This window comes from Hordeum vulgare, chromosome 2H (assembly GCF_904849725.1).
Source record: "Hordeum vulgare subsp. vulgare chromosome 2H, MorexV3_pseudomolecules_assembly, whole genome shotgun sequence".
NCBI classification, from domain to species: Eukaryota; Viridiplantae; Streptophyta; class Magnoliopsida; order Poales; family Poaceae; genus Hordeum; species Hordeum vulgare.
The window spans coordinates 510,190,984-510,208,623 of NC_058519.1; the positions used below are offsets into that span (position 1 = coordinate 510,190,984).

Below are 17,640 nucleotides of genomic sequence, written 5' to 3' on the forward strand. Positions count from 1 at the left end.
GCCATCCGGGTGACCAAGGTGCGTTTGATCGAGGCAGAGGCGGAGCCTTGAGTGGAGGTTGACCGAAGGTAGAGAGGCTACCGGTGACGAGCATGATGACGGTTAAAGGAGGCGTCCTCGGCAAGCAGGGGCGGGGCTGTCCGTGTAGATTGAGTCGATGGACGTCATGGCATGCGGTGCTTAGCAAGGAGCTATGCGGGACGACACCATGGGAGCCACACGAGCGACATGGTGATGTTGGGTGCTCCTTGGACGTAGGAGGCATGCAGGATAAAGACAAAAGAGTGAAGGCGAGTTGGCGTGCTTCGACGACGTTGAGTCCCCGACAGCGGCACGGTGCCTCTCCAATAATTTTAGGATGATCTAGTGCATCAGATAATTTCAAAAACAGTTTTCAGCACATATTCAACGGATATATAAGGAAAATAAAACCATAAATTACAATATTATATCATAATCATACATTCTTATTGCCGACTACCTTCCTGCTTTCCCATGAGCATCACTGAGAGTATTGCGAGTCACAATGTTGGTGTGGATACCCGCGCGCCATATCCTCCAGTAAATCCTTCACCTTGTCGAAGTCATAGGCATGCAAGCAGGACTTGATGAGAGTGGAGTATGTCTGCACATCGGGCCTGCAACCAGGGGTGCCCTTCATCTCATCAAGCAAGGATAAATCCCTATCGAAGCTGCCGCTCCTGCTGTAGGTGGAGACAAGGGCCGTGTATGACTCAAGGTTGGGGGCGCATCCCTCGTCGACCATGGCTTGGAAGAGATCGTGGGTCTTCCCCGACTGCTTGCACTTGCCGAGCATGGTGATGAGCTTAATGTATATGCCGATGTAAGACCTGGACCACACCTGGTCCTGCATTTTCTCGAACACGTGGGCGTTAGTGGGGCACGGAAAGGTTAGGTAGACCAATCAGTGGCCGGATGCGGAGAGATACCTTGAGGGCGGACTCCTAGCGGAGCGAGGCGACGAAGTCGTGGAGGGCCTCGAGGATGATGCAAGGGAGGAGGCGGCCGATGCCCTTGCCAAGCTCGCGCTTATCGAGGACGACCTTGGTGGCCTTGCATGAGAGGATGATGGGGGACGCCTTCTAGGAGGCGACCTTGCAATTCACCTCTTCCTTCTGCTGCCGCTCGAACTCCTTTGCCGCGGCATCCACCTGGTCCTCCTCCCACTGCCCCTCCTCTCCCCCGCACCCATGACGCTCGACTGCTGCTGCTGCTCGCGTGGCGAGGTGGCTGCTGCTGGCGACGGCCCTGTGCGGCCGTGAAGATGGCGCGTGACGTGCTGAGGGGGGAGGAGGGCGAGGGGAGCATGGGGAAGGGGGGTGCCACCGGCACGGCGGCCATTTCATGCCAGAGATTTTTGCGGCGAGGGAAGCCAGGAGGGATCTACGTATGCCGCCGTCGTAGGGAGAAAGGAAGGGGTGAGAGAGATCGAGAGGGTTAGGGTTACGGGAGAGAAAGAGGTGGCATGACGAAATAAACCAGTGGAAAGGTGAGGCAAAAATAAACCAGTGGGAGGAGAGACAAAAAAATACGAGACGGAGGTAGGAGAGGGGACGAAAAAACCGGTGAACGCCGGCTACCAACTCCCCCTTTAAAAACTCGAACGAACGTGGGAGGTGGGAGACAAAAAAACACCAAGCAGTGATGGGACGATGGATGAAAAAAGACCGGTGAACGCCGGCTACCAACTGCCCCTTTAGGAGTAGAGATACCAAACTTGAGAGAAGTTTCATGGAAGAAAATACCCAACATCTGGTAATTAAGGGCAACTAAAGAGAAATTGAGCTAAAGCAGTTAGAAGTACCTAATTGAACTAACTTCCGACAGAACACCACCAGAAATTCAGTGATGTAAGTATTCTTACTTTTTCATGAAATCACCTAAAAAAAAAAATAAGGTTCACTAAATAATCCACCACAACCAAATTAATTATTACAAAATGAGCATACTTGTAAGAAGAAGCGTTTCAAGTGCAAACACTGCTTGCAATTAATGTCCTAACATCATCGAGATTCTCCAATGAGATGCTATTCCAATAATGACGACACACAGAAATGCATGGCGCTTAATTCTCACTAACTAATAATTTTTATAATTCAGTGAATTCTAAGTTTATAAAAAATCAAACTAACTAATTACCAGCATATGTATGCAGAGGCAGTTGGTTGTGGCGCCTTAGACCTCTAAACCATGAGACAGGCGAGGATGCGGTTAGCCCTCCGACCGTCAATCACCGGGTATGGACCCAAGCACGCCCTAATGGCCGCCTCCGCCTCCTGGAATGTTACATGCCAAGGATCCATCCACGCATAGCATCAACTAAGGGACTGGATTAAGCAAGAAAATTAACTACTGAAGGGCAATCGATGATGAGGGGAAGAGAGAATTGTTTGGGTGGGTACTAATGAATCCGTCGCCCTTGGATCTTCCAGTACCATTATCTACCCCTGCCTCTCCTGCTGCGAAGCAAAGCGTCTGCGCCGTGCAGGACATCCATGAGGATGGCAGCTGGGGCTGAGCCTAGGAATCAAACGTGAGGAAACCAAACGGGGGAGTAAGGTTCTAGAAATTTAAAAAAATCAAGTGACCATCCAAGAATGTTCTCCAAGTTTAAAGAATCATAGATAAAATATTTGTTTTATACCCACAAAAGAGGCTTACTCTAAAATAAACGATCCATCAATTTATCACTGGAAAGTGAAATAACTGAACTATGTGTTCTTTCATCATTAATATTTTTATCGTTTACAATAGTTAAGACGATATGTCAATTGACAACCATACAATGCTTAGAACATGTCAAGAAAACATAAGTTTCGGGTAAAAATAAAGACTGATGAAACCTTAGACCATAGATTTCGAATATAAGTGAGAAATTTACCTAACAATTATCTCTTCCAATGCTGCGTCCAACTTCCTTCTATAAAACTGGCGCTTGGATCAGATTTTCTGAGAGTAAAATAGAAGTGAAAAGAAATGCTTTTTAGAGGTCAATAGCTGACTCAAAAATATCTTGCAAAAGGAAGGTTCAACTACAGGTTATAAGGCAGGAAATATCAAGATCCACTTACAAAACTATATATGTGGACTGCAACTGCTTTTGATAAGACAGGAATACTCAAGAATACAAATGGAAACAATGTGTTGCATGTGAACCTATATGAGAAGATGGCTATTTTTCTACAAATACTGAAGAAAAACATTAGTAAGTTGAGGTGTGAATATTTGAAATTAATGCTTTCATTACAAAGACGAACTGTAACAATTCATTCTTCAGTATTTGTTACCTGCAATGCGTGTGTTGTTGATATCTCTAGGGAAGAAAATTACTCTAGGCCGTCAGTGTCTGCTAGCTCTGAATTTTGTCTGGAACAAAAAATTAAAATAATCAGATCGAGACTTTAATTACTGTAAATGGTAGTAAATTATGTGATGGAGTAGAAGAATGCAATTTAATGTAACGTCAGCAGAAGAATGTGACGGGGATATAGCCCTAGGGTAGGGTCATAGGTCTGACCAATACGTCCTACCCAAGGGCACCTCATTATTAGTTTAAGGACTACAAGGGAAATTCCTACTGGATCGTGACAACATCTAATCCACTCGGTACGGATCCACTCAGACAAGTACATTCCATCCACTCGGATGACAGTCAACCACTCGGTCGTATGACTCACTCGGTCATGCGAATACCAACAGTCGACAAGACATCTGTAGTGGGCTGACATTATGGCATCAATGCCCCATCTTGTAACATAAGAGGTGAGGAGGCGGCGCACTCTATATAAGCCACCCCCCTCCCCATAGCTAAGACATCTTCTTCTTCTCCCCCAGCGGGCTCATTCCTTCCCTGGAGCTCTGGCTCTCTCTCTATACCTTGTAACTCATGTCCATGACAAATAAAACAAAGCCTCTCCGGAGCACGAGACGTAGGGTTGTTATCTCCACTGTAAGAGGCCTGAACTCGCTAAAACCACCGTGTCACCCATGTGCATCTTGATAGATCATGCTCCGTTATCCTACCCTCTTTCTATTGTCGGAATCGTTACCACGACAGTTGGCGCCCACCGTGGGGCGTGGCGTCTATCGAGCCATGATGCATATGGTTATTTCTTCAGCCACCGGCGGCGGATCAATTTCGTTGGTGCCCTCTATTCGGTTTCATCTTCATGACTTAACATATTTGTTTGTATTGTTCATCTCCAAGACGAGCAAACCATCGCAAGCAGAAGGAAAACAGACATCTATCCAAGCACATACAAGGAGCACCACCGACCTTCACGAAATGGACTGCCCCTCCGCACGCGGCCGCCGGTGTCGTCCGCCTCATCGTCGTCTCCGACCTCGACGCTGCACACTGCACTTCATCTGCGATGTCGTCGTGCGGCCCCCATGCGCGGCCAACGGCGCCGTCCGCCTCATCGTCGCCATGGGTGGTCGTAGGAGCCGTCCGCCTCATCGTCACCACGCGTGGCCACCGGTGCCGTCCGCCTCATCGTCATCGGCACGGTCGCGAGTGCCTTTCGCCTCATCGTCGTCTTCAACCTTGTCGCTGAGCCGCCACGCACGGCCATTGACGCCGTTCGCCTCATCGTCGACTCCGGCCTCGTGTTCTCGACTGCGCGGTGGCGACCTCTGCGGTGTAGGCACAGGCCCGTCGCGACACTGGCGTGCAACGCTCCTTCTTCCGCGCCGGTCGCCGGCGGCGGTCCCCGTGGCGGAAGCGCGCTGGGGCGGTTGCCTTCGAAACAGTCTCAGCTCGCAGCCGATGGCCATTCTGAAGTAACAATGCTCGTAAGTACATGCATAATGTGGGCTACCTCCTCCATCAATTGACTGCATGCAGGCAAAAAAGGAAAAGGAAGGGACGTGGTGATTTGAATGCCGGATTAATTGGCCGCGTCATTAATTGGTCATTCAGTGAGCATCTTCAGCGCTAATGAAGGCCAAAACAAGGTGCGTTGATCCATTTTTTCCGCAGCCACCTACACTAGCGTCCAGCGCACACGCCAGTCTGCGTTGACTCCCACCCGTCCCGACCGCGGATGGAAGGACGTGCACCCTGCACCAGCCTCCATCGCACGAGCAGCCTGCATTGCCACCAAGCCAGCCCGACCACTTCACTCAGGACTAGTCCGAACCGGTACTCTGGTACACTCGGTCAAAAAATTAAACGTCTACAATGAAAACTAAAACGTCCAGAATTATTCGGATATCATTTCCATCAAGATAACTAACATGCAGGCACTCGGACACCCCACGCGCCGTCTCACAGTCGGACGTGTCGTCATCACTCGGCAACACCATGCGCCTTCATTCAGCGAGACGCTCCTTCGTCACTCGGCAACTCCGCCCATCGCCACTCGGTGAGACACGTCTTTGCCACTCCGTGCAGCACGACTACATCACTAGGCAGCTCCGCGCGCCGTCACTCGACCGGATGCTCCTTCGTCACTTGGCAGCTCCACGCATCGCCACTCGACTGGACGCTCCTTCGTCACTCAGTCGCTCCGCGCACCATCACTTGATGAGACACGTCGTCATCACTCGACATCTTCGTGCATCAACACTCGACCGGATGCTCCTTCGTCACTCGATCGCTCCGCGCGCCGTCACTCAACTGGACGCTCCTTTGTCACTTGGCCACTCCTGCGCCAGACAGCTAAGTCATTCTTCATACGCTACATTAAATTAAATGGTTGCTTCCGCATCACCGAGTGTCAAGGAAGTCACGCCTCGGAGCGTACCTCTGCACTTGGTTCTTTATTTTTATGTGGGAACACTTCACTTCCGCTTCGTTTGGGTCCTGTACTTAAACGAGTTCAGTCGGATCCTTCACTTGCATAAGTACAGTCAGATTCTTCACAAGTACAAGCAGCTGGCACACCCAGTGGGTGTCTATGGGTCTTATTTACACAAACTATTTAAGAAAAGATCAAATTACTTTGATAATTTTTATGCTGGCTTGTGCTATTTTTCATACACAGGTTACGCGATCACTCGACGCATCCGTGTGCCATCCTCGTTGCTACTCAGGCTCAGTCGCCGCAACAATCATTTGTACGTTTTCACGTGTACGGAAGCCCCTTCGATGACGTAGTGGACACGGCCGCCCCACGTGCCGTCAGTGGGTCGGACGCCTCCTCGACATACATCACTTGGATGCCCCGCGCGTTGCCACTCAGTCGGACTCGTCTACCTCACTCGGATGCCCCACGCATCGCCACTCCGTGTGGCACGTCTTCATCACTCGGACGCCCTGCGCGCCACCGCTGGGCTTAGCTGCGACTCCGTATCGCCTAAGTTCAAAACTAATCTGAGTGCGGACATGCTCCACACTCGAGGACTTAGCTGCGACTCCGTATCGCCTAAGTTCAAAACTACTCCGAGTACGGACAAGCTCCACGCTCGGGGGCTTAGCTGCGACTCCGTATCGCCTAAGTTAAAAACAACTCCGAGTGCGGACATGCTCCGCACTCGGGGACTTAGCTGCGACTCTGTATCGCCTAAGTTCAAAACTACTCCGAGTACGGACAAGCTCCACACTCGGGGGCTTAGCTGCGACTCCGTATCGCCTAAGTTCAAAACTACTCCGAGTGCGGACATGCTCCGCACTCGGGGACTTAGCTGCGACTCGGTGTCGCCTAAGTTAAAACTACTTCAAGTACGGACATGCTCCACACTCGGGGGCTTAGCTGCGACTCCGTATCGCCTAAGTTCAAAACTACTCCGAGTGCGGACATGCTCCACACTCGGGGGCTTAGCTGCGACTCCGTATCGCCTAAGTTCAAAACTACTCCGAGTGCGGACATGCTCCACACTCGGGGGCTTAGCTGCGACTCCGTATCGCCTAAGTTCAAAACTACTCCGAGTGCGGACATGCTCCACACTCGGGGGCTTAGCTGCGACTCCGTATCGCCTAAGTTCAAAACTACTCCGAGTGCGGACATGCTCCACACTCGGGGACTTAGCTGCGAGTCCGTATCGCCTAAGTTCAAAACTACTCCGAGTGCGGACATGCTCCACATTCGGGGACTTAGCTGCGAGTCCGTATCGCCTAAGTTCAAAACTACTCTGAGTGCGGACATGCTCCGCACTCGGGGGCTTAGCTGCGACTCCGTATCGCCTAAGTTCAAAACTACTCCGAGTGCGGACATGCTCCACGCTCGGGGGCTTAGCTGCGACTCCGTATCGCCTAAGTTAAAAACAACTCCGAGTGCGGACATGTTCCACACTCGAGGGCATAGCTGCGACTCCGTATCGCATAAGTTAAAAACAACTCCGAGTGCGGACATGCTCCACACTCGGGGGCTTAGCTGCGACTCTGTATCGCCTAGGTTAAATACAACTCCGAGTGCGGACATGGTGCACACTCGGGGACTTAGCTGCGACTCCGTATCACCTAAGTTAAAAACAACTCCAAGTGCGGACATGCTCCACACTTGAGGACTTAGTTGCGACTCCGTATCGCCTCTCCACTCTTAGAGACTTGACTTTGATCTAGAAATCATATAATGCACATACAACAAACATTCAACATGAAGAGCTTTGGATGACTTAAACCCTCTGCCGGACTCATCTAGTCCGACAGAGGCTCGGGGACTACACCCAGTGGGTGCACTTAGCGTGCCCCCACTAGAAGAGAAAAACAAAAAAGAAACATTCTGCTTGGTCAGGTCCACCAACAACATCTAAGTTCAATAGATTCAACAGATTCCAACCGACTACCAGCAGTCAGGCAAAGTCTCAAGATCCTGTTGGTCACTCGGACCTACTTCAATTCTTAAGTTCACTCGGACGTACTACTCAGCGGAATCGATCAGGGCGAATGATGAAGACTTCAATCAACGCATAATTTTGCAAGGCTCTGAAGCACGTTCAAGTTCGGTCTGCTGCTACAAGATTTACATCGACACCTTCACCACTCGGACCCTGATCCATTCGGGGGCTAATGACGGGGATATAGCCCTAGGGTAGAGTCATAGGTCTGACCAATACGTCCTACCCAAGGGCACCTCATTATTAGTTTAAGGACTACAAGGGAAATTTCTACTGGATCGTGACAACATCTAATCCACTCGGTACGGATCCACTCAGACAAGTACATTCCATCCACTCGGATGACAGTCAACCACTCGGTCGTATGACTCACTCGGTCATGCGAATACCAACAGTCGACAAGACATCTGTAGTGGGCTGACATTATGGCATCAATGCCCCATCTTGTAACATAAGAGGTGAGGAGGTGGCGCACTCTATATAAGCCACCCCCTCCCCATAGCTAAGACATCTTCTTCTTCTCCCCCAGCGGGCTCATTCCTTCCCTGGAGCTCTGGCTCTCTCTCTATACCTTGTAACTCATGTCCATGACAAATAAAACAAAGCCTCTCCGGAGCACGAGACGTAGGGTTGTTATCTCCACTGTGAGAGGCCTGAACTCGCTAAAACCACCGTGTCACCCATGTGCATCTTGATAGATCATGCTCCGTTATCCTACCCTCTTTCTATTGTCGGAATCGTTACCACGACAGAATGCAATACAAAACATTGTCCGTTGTGTAAAAGAACCACATGTGAATGTTTTCTATGGTTACCTAGCATTCAGCACTCGGGAGGCTTGGCAAGGAGCGGCAAGGCAAGCACCTCTTTGAGGGTAGCAATGAATACTGGATGTCAAGGCTGCTAAGCCCGGTCACGTCCGCTTCAACATGCATCCATGAACACGAGCGGCCGCTCTCCCGTCACTGCTGTTGCCGATGACTCGTGCATATGGGGATGAGTAAAAGAAGGAAGGAAATGAGGAGTACGTGTGGGAAAGCAGTTCATACCTGGTCTAGACTGACGAGCTGCACGATCTGCGGTTGCAAGGGGAGAGGAGGGGCCGGGCATGGGAGAGGTAGAAGCGGCACCGTGGCGGCAAAGGAGACACGGTGGAGCAGGGGAGGCACCGCGGCAACAGTTGGGGAAGTAGATCGATGGGTGGCGGCGCCATGGATCGAGCCCTCCTTCTCTGATGGATTGGGGATGTACGTAGTCTCTTTATTCCTGGCAACGACGGATTATATGGACGGGGAAACTCTACTGGCGGCATCCCATCTCTATGGATCCCGACATTGCTGATGCATGGGCGGCCACCAGCGCACCCGATGTGGTTCGCTGAGAAAACCCTAGGCAGGGGAGACGAGGAGGAGTCGAGTGGGGGAGGAGGAATCATGCAGCGGCGGCGCGACCTCCCTCTCCAGGAAAGGATAAGAAAACCGGAAGATAAAAACCGGTGAGGCTCACGTTGCAAATAAAATCAATTGGAGCATGGGCTAGCGTTAAAAAAATCGGTGGGGGGCTTGGATCGATGGGGGCCTGGGGTAAGAAACTAAAGACGGACCGACTTCTCCGATTAAAAAACTGAACGAAGGTGGGAGGTGAAAGACGAAAAAAAACCAAGCAGTGGCGGGATGATGGACGAAAAAAGACCGGTGAGATCCGGCTACCAACAGCCCTTTTAGGAGTAGAGATTCCACGTCACCACGTCACCACTGCATCGAGAAACACATGTTGCCGCCCACTCTACCGTCACTAGGGTCCGTGCATCAGCAGATTCGTCCACAACCGAAGACGTCGTCAACAGGGACTGGTCGTCGGCCCTGCATTTTTCACCGACCTAGGCGTAATGGTAGTATGGTACACACTATAGCCGGTCCATCTTAGATATGACGGTCCACAACAGATCGTTTACATGAATCGATACGAGCTAATTAGAACACGCCACATGGCACAGTCTAAAACATTTTATGTTTAAACTAAATCATTTGATAAACTTTGTAAGGATGGATGCAAGCTATGGCCGGGGCTGAAATATATAGCGGGGTGAATGGCAACGGTGGGCGGCATGCAGGCGGACGGGTTGCGTTGGAGTAGTTTTTCCGACCCCGTGTATAATTAATATAATTAATGTAGACGACAGATGTGTCGGCTTCAATGCTGACGCGAGTGAGAGGCCGTGTCCATTTTATTCAGACATGAATAAAGATCATTGAAGCTTTGGAGGGGTGTTGAATTGGGTAGGAAGTACACGTGGGTGCAGTGGCGTAGCTAACTTGATGAGCCGGGATGATCCAATAATAAAAGTTTCATGTAATTTTATGCATTGTCAAAAATATATATCCTTCTTCTATCTTATATATCGGCTATGATGGAATTTCAGGGTGATTTATGGACCTCCTGGCTACGCCAGTGCGTGGGTGACGGAAACGTTTTTGATGGATCATGACGGTCAGAAGACAGCGACGCAGTGATTCGTACGCACGCAAAATCCTTTATATTAGTCTCTGGTTTAGAAAAAATACGTTTCGTCAAAAAATACGTTCGGACCGATTGAGTGATCCATCCACTGAGTTGTTAGTGTTATCGTTCGTCCAAAGGTGGCAGGATGCAGCCTGTTCGAGCCAAGCGTGCAGCCAAACAAAACCACAAGAAAGGGTGAGCAGTGAGTAGAATGGACCAGGGACAAGAGAGAGCATCCTGTGCATGCACGCAGGAACCATGCGGCTGGCACGAGGGCCCGATGAGACCGGGTAGTCGACGATAGCGCCGGCCAGTCTGACTCCGACACAGGCCCAGGCCAGACCGCACGTCCTTTTTTTCTCTCGAAACGGAGACCGCACTTTGTTCTGCACGGCGGCACATGGAGCGCACGCAAATGACTCAGGCAGCGTCCCCTGCGGCGCATCCCCTACTCCGGCAGCGGCGCATGGCACATTGGCACGGCACGCGGCCAGGTGTGCTCCGAGTCCAGTAAATAACCTGGCAATCGCGTGCGTCCGTTCTGGCAGCAGGCAGGGGCTTGGCACCGTCATCCAGCTGTGCTCTGCGCCTCTGACTTGAGCACGGGCGCGGCGGTTCAGTTTTGAGCCTGATTTGCGTCGGTGCGGACGCGAAGCAGACGCACGCGACGCGCCTACTTCCCTCTCTCGCCCGCAAATCAGCGACAAAGCGGTCATTTTTCCCTTCATTTTCTCCAAACCCTCTCACTCGCTCCCGTTTCCACTCCCACCATGGACGACGACCTTGAGGCCACCGCTGTCATCGCCTCCCTCGCCTCGTCCTCCGCCGCCGTCGAAATCAATGGCAAACCCCGCGGCTCCCGCAAGGCCGCCGCGCCGCCCAGGTAGAAGAAGAAGGAGTTGACGCCCGAGGAGCGGGTCGTGGAGTCGGCCAAGAGGAAGGGTCGGAGACACGCGCAGGATGCAAGGGTCGAGGCAGCTGTCGCCGCCGCCGTCGCACAACACGAAGACACCAATGCCCGGGTGAAGGCGGCAATGAGGGAGACCTTGTTGTATCTAAGGGTAAACCCTAGCCAGCACGGGCTTGTCGTCGTCGTTGTCGCGGTCGCAGCCAGCACGGGCTCGTTCGCATATCCTCACATGATGTTGTCGGAGTCGCCGCGTGCGTCTTCCACGCAGCCGATTCCCGGCTTCCACGTCTACCCGCAAGGCAACCGCTTCTTCGGGGAATGCTCGTCGGAGCTGAGCATTATGGCCCCTTCCACGCCCGTGCCGGTGACCACCGACCTCAACGCCACGCCGGTGTCACGCGGATCATCGTCCGGAGGCATGAGGAAACGCCAGCGCGAGATGCCAGCCGACATGCTCATCAACGCGTGCAATCTGTTCGACGGAATGTCGGCGGCCGTCGACGCTGACACAACGAACCGTTTCCTCGAGAACATGATCTTTTAAGGCGGTGTGCCGGCGGCTGCGTACGATCCCGATGAGATCCAAAGCGAGGACGGCCGAGCGCAATTCACGCAAGCCACCAATGATTTGTATGATGCCTTCATGCAAGATCGGGTCAGCCTAGACGGCTTCCCGTTCGACCATGAGTTACTGGAGTACTACGGCCTTGAGGAGAAGGATGATGACATGGACATCAATGGGGAGCCTTTGTTCGAGGAGGAGCTCGCCAACCAAACTGCTTCCGGGGCAAAGCCAAATAGCAAGAGTAAGCGGATGAAGGCATACACGCCGGCCGAGGACAAGCTCCTTTGTGAGTGTTGGAGGGACATTAGGCAAGATCCGAAGGTCGGCTTGAACAAAAGTGGTCAGCCTTATGGACTCGTGTTCATCATGAGTTCCATGAACGCAAGAAGTTTCCCCCGTACCAAATGCAAAGCAAGCATGGATGGGTGTCACTTTCAAAGCGTTGAAGGGTGATTCAACAAAAATGCAACAAGTTTTGTGCCACCTACGAGATCATCAAGGCACGCCCACTGAGCGTCCTCGGCATGCAAGACATGGTATGCATGCCCTCTCATTCCCTTTTGGTGCCACACATTTTTCCCGTGGATTGCATGTCCATTTTCCCACATATGCTTGATTGGTTTGAATTGTAGGTGTTTCAAGCTTTAGAGGCATTCAAGGTTCAACACGATGGCAGGGCCTTCCATCTCTCCCATTGTTGGACTATCGTCAACGGGGAGGAGAAGTTCAAGGCACAATAGGCCACCCTTTTGGCGCGTGGGGGGAAAGAAGCTATGGAGGACCATGGTGATGGCGAGAAGGCCCTGTCGCGGGGGAAGACCAACTCGAAGAAGGAGGACAAGCGGGACGCAGCGTCGATCGCCTTGCTTGAAAAGGTAGAGGGCATGATAAGCAAGAAGGACTTTATGGAGGAGAAGCGTCGACAAGAAAAGAAGAGAAAATGAACGACTTCATGGAAATCCAAAGGACGAGGCTCGAGATGGACGGGAGAGGCAAGCCAACATGCTTGAGTTGGAGGAGGCGAAGCAAACCAAGATGCTCGAGATCGAGGCCACGAATGCCAAGACCAAGGCGAAAGGAGTGGCCCTCGCAAGCATGAAGACGGACGTGGAGGTCATGAAGGTTGATCTGAAGACCGTGTTGCCAAGGAAGAGGCTATGGTTCGAGAAGATGCAGGCCGAAATGCTCAAGCTCGACCAACTGTGATCTATGACGGAGATTGATGAGGACATCAATACCATTGTTACATCCATATCTCGAGCTTCTATACATATTGGACCAGTTACTAGAGCTCGCGCACGCCAATTGAATTTCTAGGTACTTTCATTTCTTGGAAATCCTTCTAATGTTCATGAACATATGATGTTGCCTAAGTTACATACTTTTGTTGTACTTATGAAGGACCTAGCATGAACAAGAAGGATATCCGTTGGAGCAGGATGAAGCATGGAGAAGAAGGTGCACGTGCGGGAAAGAACAATGGAGCTTCCACTCGCGATTGTCGCACTTTGAAGCAACCGTAAGCAGAGCATGAAGGCTTGGACGAAATATTCAAGACGCCACTTTATAAATTTTTCTCATAGGCTATTTTAGGTGTTGCACCACCTTATTTTTGGGCCAGGCCCATGTAAATTTGAAATACCATATTATAGGCTGTTTTTAGAGTCCGTGTGTGTGGGGAAACTGAGTTTAGGGTCGTTTTCAGGCCCCTCCTCCAAGGGTCACGAAAATCCCTCTTTGTTTCCTCATATATATACAAACCTTAGGGCACCGTTTAGACTTGGGTTTTGTTTAGATTACAAGTCCGCCATAGCTCCAACTTCGCGTTCTTTGTTTGTGTTCCACGACCAGATAAAGGCATCACAGAACCCCATCTTCATCAATAAAGCTTTCCTCTTATATTCGCAATATCCAGATTGCCATCTTAGTTTCTTGCGTGTTATTCGTTTGCGTGCAGAAAACAGACCCTTGTGGTCAGATTGATCGTGCTTCGGCGTGGTCAATAACCTCTCGGAGTTTGTTTAGCGATTGCTAAGGCACAACGTCCTCACATGTTTGTAGTTGGATCGTCAAAGTCTACTCCACTAAAAACGATAACCACCATCTCATCAAAAGACAAGGACAACTTTGCCTCTATCAAGTGGTATCAGATTTCCAGGTTGCCCGGTGAGATTTTACCAATTTTTCGTAGCTAGATCGCATATGTTCTTCATACCTATAGTCCACGGAAAAGCCAAAAAATATTAGGGTTAGATCATCATATCGAACCAATCCGAGCCTTTGCATAGTCTTTTCAGTATTTTGCTTTGTTGAATTTGCGGTTACATCGTCGTGTCAAGTTGCTAGTCTTAGAGTCTAGTCCTTCAGAGTTTCGAGTTCCGTGCACAGGTTGTCACGCTGCCACCACGCCATCTTTCATTGCTGTCATATACCACCACCATGCTACCATCATCGTTGCTGCCATATACCACCACCACACCACCATCATCCTTGTTGCCATATATCCACCACCAATCCTAGTTCGAGTCCTTTACGTATTAGGTTAATTTTGAGATCCTATTGTTTTCGGTTTCGCGTTTCCTTACCTGAGTGGGTTTAAAAAAAGGGAGTCTCGCACGCTTTTTAGAGCACTTTTTAGGCCAAAATTTCGGAGGGTGAATTATTTTTCCCTATCGTGTTGTTAGGCTTTTTAGTGAGTTTTGAGACATTCGCCACCATAGTGATTTTTGCCACAATTTTTGGTCGTCGCACGCCCGAATTGCTCTGGGAAAAAAAGTAGTCAATTTTTTTTCATGCCTATCCTGTTTTTAGTCCTTCAGAAGAGTTTTGAGACACTCGCCGTTATAGTGTTTTTCTAAAGAAAAAAAAGAGCACAAAAAAAAGAAAACAAGAAAAGAAAAAGAATGAAAATCAAAGTGGCTCTTCCCTTGATTACGTGTAGCGTCGTGATTTTGTTGGTGTTCTAGGCACGCGTCTCTAGTATAGTCTAGTCTAGGACCAGTACGGTAGCGTCGTTGAGCGTCCTTTCAACTTCGCATCTCTCAACTAATTATTGCTGACCCTTTTTGCTACCATATTATAAGCCTTCCCAGCTCCACATACATCTACATTGTGTGTTTGACACCACCTCGCAATCGCTCTATCCAAGATTTGAGAGTTTTGACTATACCGGTTGCCGATCACCACGTGTTGTTGGGTAAGAACTGGTAAGAATTTGAGATTTGCTTGACGGATTTGTGACACACCAGCACCACCGCTACCACCACCACTTCATAGTAGTTTGTAGGTTCATATTCTTTTGTGTTTCTATTGCTGCTAACCATGCCAGGATCACAAGGCGAAGAGATCAACTGGGAGAGCCTGACCAACCGGGAGGTGCATGATAAATTTCAGCAAATGATGGCTTACGAGGTACACGACGTCGTGACCAGCCTTGGAGAGGCCATGGAGAAGCTCGATGGTTTGGAGAACACATTCAACACCAAGATGGACACCAAGTTCAATGAGGTGCTTGCCCGTCTACCACCACTAGCTGCAGCTTCCGTCCCTCTCCAACCACAACAACAATGACAACAATGAGGCCCAGACATGGTGGGGCGAGCGTGACGTGTGCCTTCCGGCCAAGTTCAGAATTCTGGTGTTGTTGCTCCCGCTGGTAGTCCAGTCGATGCTACTCGGGTTTTTGTGGCTGAGCAGAATGAGGATTATGATGGTGATTACGATGATGAGGGAGATGTTGCTCCAAATCAACACCAGGGACAACAACCACCACCACAAGCTGCATGTCATCTACATGGATACAACCGCATTGGTAGGGCTGCACCACCCCCTAATGTACGTGATCATGACCATCTTCCTAAACTTAAATTGGATATTCCTACATTTGATGGTTGATATGTTCCTGACATATATCTTACTTGGGAGTTAGAAACAGAGAACGTTTTACATGCTTACAATTTCCTGAAGATAGACATATTGCTGCTGCTATTTATTCATTCACTAGTTTTGCTTGTTTTTGGTGGTTCGAACATTGTCGACTACATCATGCTAATATTCCAACTACATGGGATGCTTTGAAAACTGCTATGCGTACTCGTTGGGTTCCACCATATTATCAACATGAATTACTTCAAAAATTGCAGCGTTTAAGACAAGGAATTTTTTTGTAGAAGAATATTATCAGGAATTACAAACTGGCATGATTAGATGTGGTGTTGTTGAGGATAATGAAGCTATGCTTGCACGTTTTATGAGTGGATTAAATAGACATTTATGGGTGGATTAAATAGACATATTCGGTCTATTATAGAATATAAGGATTATAGCACTATCACTCATTTATTCCATCTTTCTTGCAAATCTAAACTTGAAGTGCAGGATCGACATGCATTGGCGAGAACTAACTTTTCTGTAGGTTGCACTTCCTCATGGACGCCACGGTCCTCATTTACTTCCACACATCCTCGTGCATCCGCACCGCCTACTTCAGCCACCAAATCCAATAGAGATACCAGGAAATAGGCCCCTGCCCCACTTTCCATGAAGGGCACACCTTCCGGGCCAGCACCGAGCTCTTCTTCATCCATGGCGTCCACAGGGCAAACACATGAGGTTATCTGTCGTCATTGCAAGGGTGGAGGTCATTATGCGAGAGAGTGCCCAATCCAAGCGTGTGATGATTGTTACCGAGGATGGTGGATATGACTCTGCTAGTGATTATGACGAGGAGACTCTGGTTCTTATTGCAAGTGAAGAACATGGTCTAGATGATACTGAACAAGAGACACAATACATGACTGCTGACTATGCTGACAGGTATGAAAGCTTAGTTGGTCAACGTGTTTTAAGTGTGTAGGTAACAGAGGCTGAGCAAAACCAGAGGCACAACTTGTTCCATACAAAGGGAGTTGTGAAGGAATGTTCTGTTCGTGTAATCGTCGATGGATGGAGTTGCAACAACTTAACTAGCATGGAGATGGTGGAGAAGTTGTCTCTCACCATGAGACCACATCCTCATTCTTATTACATCCAGTGGTTCAACAACAGTGGCAAGTTTAAGGTAACATGTAATGTTCGTGTGCATTTTAGCATTGCTATATATTCTGATTTTGTTGATTGTGATGTGTTAACCATGCAAGCATGCTCCGTTTTACTTTGTAGACCATGACAATTTGATAAAAATTCTGTACAACATGGTAGGACAAATCAGTATACTCTTGTTCATAAGGATCAAAATATAACTTTGCTTCCTATGTCTCCTGAACATATTATGAAAGATGACGTTGCTAGAGCTAGTAAATGGAAAGAGGGCCTACATGAGAGTGAAAATCAGATTGTAGCAAAGGAATTTGAGCAACACAATAAGCCTAATAAACCATCATCTAGTGTTGCATCTGAAATTTCATGGAAGAGTGGTTGTTTACTTGCTACTGAATCTAATATTACCGATTTGGATGTTACTACATATGTTTTCTATGCTTTCGTATGCAAAGAGGCATTATTTTCATTCGAGGACATGCCTCCCTCTTTTTCTCTTGTTGTCCTTAACATTTTACAGGACTTCGTCGACGTCTTTCCACAAGACGTGCCACCGGGATTACCACCTATTAGAGGGATTGAGCATCAGATTGACTTAATTCCTGGTGCATTGCTACCCAACCGTGCACTATACCGTACCAATGCAGAGGAGACGAAGGAGATTATGCGTCAAGTACACGAACTGCTCGACAAAGGTTATATACGTGAATCTCTCAGTCATTGTGCTATTCCTATTATTCTAGTGCCGAAAAAGGATGGTACATCGCGTATGTGTGTTGATTGTAGAGGCATTAATAATACTAGCAAAAGAGCTCGTGCGTTGCAC

General features: G+C 49.2%; 1 pseudogene; it reads right to left on the minus strand.

The window, feature by feature from the left end:
* Positions 1 to 477: 477 nt before the first annotated feature.
* Positions 478 to 1,362, minus strand: LOC123430904 (annotated as a pseudogene).
* Between the last annotated feature and the right edge of the window lie 16,278 nt (positions 1,363 to 17,640).